At 41.8% G+C, this 5,597-nt stretch overlaps 1 long non-coding RNA gene across 1 annotated transcript in view; it reads left to right on the forward strand.

Annotated features, from left to right (window-relative positions):
* LOC109304841 overlaps positions 1-2,994 on the forward strand; it is a 52,192-nt gene extending 49,198 nt beyond the window's left edge. Inside the window, exon 3 of the long non-coding RNA XR_002099485.1 lies at positions 2,896-2,994. This is a non-coding gene — a long non-coding RNA (uncharacterized LOC109304841). The remainder of the gene's footprint in view (positions 1-2,895) is intronic.
* The last annotated feature ends 2,603 nt before the right edge of the window (positions 2,995-5,597 follow it).

The following is a 5,597-nucleotide window of genomic DNA, read 5'->3' on the forward strand; positions in this document are numbered from 1 at the left end:
ACCACATACTGGGGTGCATTATTAGGCATGTTGTCAGCAGATAGAGGGAAGTGATTCTTCCCCTCTATTTAGCACTGGCAAGGCCACATCTGGAGTAGTGTGTCCAGTTTTGGACACCCCACTACAAGATGTGGACAAGTTGGAGAGAGGGCAGAGGGCAACAAAAATGGTTAGGAGGCTGGGGCACATGACTTCTGAGGAGAGGTTGAGGGAACTGGGCTTATTTAGTTTGGAGAAGAGAAGACTGAGGGGATTTTATAACAGCCTTCAGCTATCTGAAGGGAGGTTCCAAAGGGGATGGAGCTAGACTGTTCTCAATGGTGGCAGATGACAGAACAAGGAGGAATGGTCTCTAGTTGCAGCATGGCTTAGGTAAGGTACTAGGAAAAACTGTTTCATAAGGAGGGTAATAAAACACTGGAACAGGCTACCCAGAGAGGTTGTGGAATCTCTACCCTTAAGATGTTTTTAAGACTTAAGTAGACAAAGTCTTGGTTGGGATGATATAGTTGGGTATGGTACTGATTTGAGCAGGGGGTTCGACTAGATCAGGGGTCACCAACCCCTGGCACGTGCCGAGCATGGCACACAAGGCCATTTTGCTTGGCACACCACTGCTAGCCCAGGCTCTAAGCAGCTGCTGCCAGCTGCGGAGCCCAGGGTGCTCCCAGCAGGCAACTGAGAGGCTGCAAGCCCTGCTGCAAACAGACTGGGCTCTGTGGGCCAGCTGCAGCCTGGAGGCTGCAAACAGCTGCTCTGGGCTCTGCCATGTCAGCACTCCAGCACTTTCCAAGGTAGACATTGGTTTTTTCGGTACTCTGGCCAAAAAACGCTGCCTACCCCGGACTAGTTGACCCTCTGACATCCTTTCTAATACTAATTTTCCATGATTATATAATTTTATGACTGCAGTACAGCACTGAAGTGCTCCTTGAGCTACTTATTGCCTGTGCCAGCCATAGGGAATTCTGGGATGGCTGGGGCAAGAACAGAAAATAAGTTTTATGGGGTCTTGAGAATTCATCTAGTTCTTCTGCCTTCCCTAAAGGCAGAATTAACTGTATGTGAGCTACCCGAAATTGCTGTTTGTCTTTCATTTCTTAACACCTTGAATGATGGAGATTTCCATATTCTCCCTAGGTAGTTTCAGTGCCTACCTATCATCTTTCTTTATTACTAGAAAAATGTTCCTAATACCTCATCTAAAAGTTTCCTTGTTGCAATTTATCCATTACTACTTATCCTATGCTCAGGGGACATGGAGAACAGTTAGTATCTTTCCACGTCTGCAATAACCTTTTAACATAGCTGCAGGCTATCACATCTCACCTTGGTGTTCTTATCTGGACTGTAGATCGGTAACCTTTAGAGCGGTGGGCTGCTGTTTGTTACCTGGCAGCTGCCACTGGTTCCCCCTTGCCACACAGGTCACAGCTTCCCTCTGCAGCAGCTTTCTGTTGCTGCTTCCATCATGTGCAGCACCGATTTCCATCTCCAGCTGCAGCATGGATGGGTGAATATGGTGGTGATAGATTAACAGCAGTTGCCATAGGAATGAGAGAGCGAAGTGGAGTGGGATGCAGAGAGGGGTGCTGGAGAGCGGATCAGTGGCATGGTGCAGGGCAGAGAAATGGGGGGGGAATGTGCTGGGCTGAGCCATGTGCTGCTAATCCTCCAGACCAGCATGGGTCAGATTCAGTCACTTAATTAGTCATTGGTTTAGACTAAAGACTCACTTCTTCCGGTCTCATCATAGATTTGTCTTGCATGTTTTCTAGATTACTTTTGTTCCTTCCCTCTGGTATTTTCTTCCATGTCTATCTTTAGTTCTCAAAGTTTAGTTTTTAAAAGTGAATGCAGTACTCTAGTTGAGATTTTACCAGTGTTAAAGTAGAGTGGAAGGATTACTTCACATCTCATATATATAGAAACCCCAAAAGGATGTTTGCTTTTTTCAGTGCTGTGCCATTGACTCATGTTCAGATTCACTATATGATCCCCAGATCTTCTGCAGAATTGCTGTCTGGTTAGTGGTCCCTCACTTTTTATTTGTGCAGTTCATTATTTCCCTTTACTTGTAGTACCCTGCTCTTTTCCTGACCTAACTTTATCCTACTTATTTCGTACCATTTCTTCAATCTGTCAAAAATTATAAATGCTACAAAGCTCTTGAAACCTTTTCAACTTTGTGTTTTCTGCAAATTTAATAAGTGTATGTTCTCTTTCATCATTGTAATCATTAATGAAATACTGAATGGTATTGGACCTAGGATGGAATCCCTGTAGCATCTCATCTGATACATCTTTGTAGTTCTCCAAGAAGCTACTGATGACTGCTCTTTGACTGTTTTTTTTTTCAACAAGTTGCCCATCCATTGTGCTGTAGATTTTTCTAGAACATGAGTGGCCAGACCCTCAGGTCCTTCCAGCCACTTGCCACATGGGCTACAACTCTCCCCCACATATCACACAGGTTGCACATTGTACTGTACAGACATTGTGTTACCCTTTCCGCTGTCCCCCTGAGATGTGCAGGTTCTAGAGGCAGACAGTGGAAGCTGGAGAAAGGAAAGGGTGGCCAGAGGTGGCAGCAGGAGAGCAATGGGTGAACAGCACTCAGATTGGTGGCTGCAGGTTAACCCCTCAGGGGGTCCACATCTGACCCATGGACTTCCAGTTGGTTAGCCTTACCTTAAAAAAATGAGATGACCACGTGAAGCAGTGCCTATGGCCACATACAAACACTGGCAATTCTCCTAGCAGAAAAGTATTCTCATACTAGAAACCTCCAACCCACAGGCATTCAGTCCATTTGTCTGAGAAGACACTTGCCTCATCTTGAAGAAAGATACTTATAACTCTCTGGGTCTTCCTTCTTTTTTTTTTTTTCTGAAGACAGATGTAGTACTGAAATCTCACCTGCAGCTTGACTCCTGATCCTAGATGAGATGACTTGTTCCCTGAATCTTCCCAAGACTTGGAGACATGGACTGGGGAAGACTTGGGAAGGCAACCTGGTCTGGGGAATGCATGGGGACCATTGCCCCACTCATCCCTCTCCTGCTGAAGACAAGGAAGGGAGGAATGGAGAGGGGAGGGGAAGAACAGCCAAGTAACACTCCCAATTCATCCTCCAGACTAGGGATGGTTCAGGGGGCCTCTCCCCATTGTCTCACTCACTTAGAGAGTGTGCACTCCCTTGTAATGGCTGGAGAGCAGGGGGTGGCTGCAGCCTGGAAAGCTTCTCTGGGAAAGATTCCAGCCCTGGACATTTCTCAGAAAGTTTCCAGTGCTAGAAACAATGCATCAAAGCAGCCATACTAAGGTCAAGAAGTATCACATATTACTGTTTCGCTCTGTTTCCCTTTCATAGAAGACAATTGGGTTAGTTTGTTGTTTTTCTTCACAAACACATATTGGGTGTTTTTATCACCTTGTTAAGTTCCTGATGCTTGAAATTGACTGATTGTTTGTTCCAATTTCCTTTTGTAAATTGGTCTATAACTCCCTGGGTCCTCCTTCATTTTCTTTTTCTGAAGACAGACGTAGTACTTGCTGTTATCTAGCCTTCTAGACTCTCACCCGTACTACATAAGGTCTCAAAACTTGCTACAGCCAGTTCCCCACGTACTCTAAGGTGAATGTCATAGGGTCCAGATGAATTAAAAGCATTTAATTTGTGGGGCTATGCATCTCCAGCTATTATGTTCCCAACAGATGCCTGGGTCCTCCATTACACTTTTTTTTTTTTTAGCTGTTGAATGCCTCATCCATCTGTTTTGTTTGTTAGTTTGTTTTTGTTTGATTAGGAGTGCCGCCAACATGAGGTCTTGTTCTTTAACCTGTTTGTCTCTATCCAGAAAGTAAAAGGCCACTAACGTGCTACATTTTGGATCTTCAAGCAAGTGGATATACTTTTAAGTAACTTCTCCCTTTTTTCCTAGGTTTGGGTTTTTTTGAACATACTGCACCCTCTGTGAGTATTGCAGTCAGGTGAATTATCCCCACAGAGTCTCTGTTATGCTAAGTGAGGCTTAGTTTTGATTATGTACTGTGACTTCCCATTCTTCCCATTTATTTTCTTGTTTAGTATTTGGTCTATATAAAAAGATGCTCTTCCTCTTTTATTAGAGGAACTGTAACTGCATAGTAGCCCCTGTTTCTGGAATATCACCCTGTGGTTGAAGAAGACTCGTGCCTCCAGTAAGCCCTCTGTGCAGCTGTCCTGCCTGGCTGTTGCTCTTGTTTGGAAGGACTAAAGGTAATGCCACCTGAGTCTCCAGCTTTTACAGTTTTAGTGTTGAACCTTGTGCTCACTTCTGATCTTCTCAAAGTTAAGTATGGCAGTATCGCTAGTTCCCACCTGTCTGCACAACATGGGGTACAGATGAGCCTTTCTGTAATGTATTGTGTTCCTTAATATATTCATGGAATACTTAGTTTAAGTAATTGTAACTTTATAGAAATGTAATATATGAATACTGTACATACAAAGCCATTTTTGTCTCCTCAAGTAGTTGTGCAAGCATTTGCTGTGCAATTACAAAGCAAGTGTTAGGAATAATTGTATGTATTTATCTTCAGCAAAGTATAATTTGTAACGATAATGTACTAAGTGGAAAAAAGGAAGCAATTGAGTAGCTGTTTGTGATCACTTAGTCTGTTTTAGATGAAAATTCTGGGGCTGCAGTGATGGGCTTGCAATGGGTTCATTAAACATATTCATGAAACACCTGTTCAGTCCATAATACAGTGGTTTTCAACTTTTTTAGATTCAAAGCTCCCTTTGGAAAATGCCAGCTTTTAGTTTTCATTCATTTTTTGACTATGGAAATAAAAGAGCAATTTTTTTTTTTTTTTTTTTTTTTTTTGCAGAGAACTCAGAAAGACCATAACATGTCAGAATGGTTTTAATCTATTCATTCCTACTTCAAATCTCTGGATTTACCTTCCAGATCATGTTTGTACACCCAGCAGTGCTAACATTGTGTGGCATCCTGTAATGCCCTGGGAAGGATCTCAGGCTACCCTGGTTGAGAACTGGTTTTCTAACCTGTATATAAATTGTATAATTAAAAAGGAATACTGTGCAAAGTAGTAGTAAAAACCTCTTCTACTCTTAATATCTTATTTATAAGTTACTTATCTACTGCATTTATAGAGTTGTTTAGAGCCTTATTTCCAGGTACATTCATACTTTTGATCTTTTATCTGTTGTCTTGGATAGCTTCAGTATAAGATGACACATGGCCCTGAGAATATATAGTTTGGAGAGAATATTATTTGGAATTGATTAAACCAATAAATTGTTTTTTTCCTGATTTGAGAAGCAAAAATGATTTTTTTTTCATGGTGGCTTAGATACTGTTTTATTTAGATAATTCAGATTAGTTTTGGGATGAATTTTTGATTCTCTCATTTTATGCAACTGAACTTTAGCCTAAGTGCATATCAGATATGAACCAACATCAAATGAAGACATCTGGTTTATTCCATATAAGCAAAAAAAGCTTATTTTATTTTTATTTACTTTCCAGTTTATAGACTTGTGCACATTGCCTTGATTGTATTTATGGATTACAGCCAAATTTAGGCTT

Source organism: Gavialis gangeticus, unplaced genomic scaffold, assembly GCF_001723915.1.
Source record: "Gavialis gangeticus isolate Ggan-Ray unplaced genomic scaffold, GavGan_comp1, whole genome shotgun sequence".
NCBI classification, from domain to species: domain Eukaryota; kingdom Metazoa; phylum Chordata; order Crocodylia; family Gavialidae; genus Gavialis; species Gavialis gangeticus.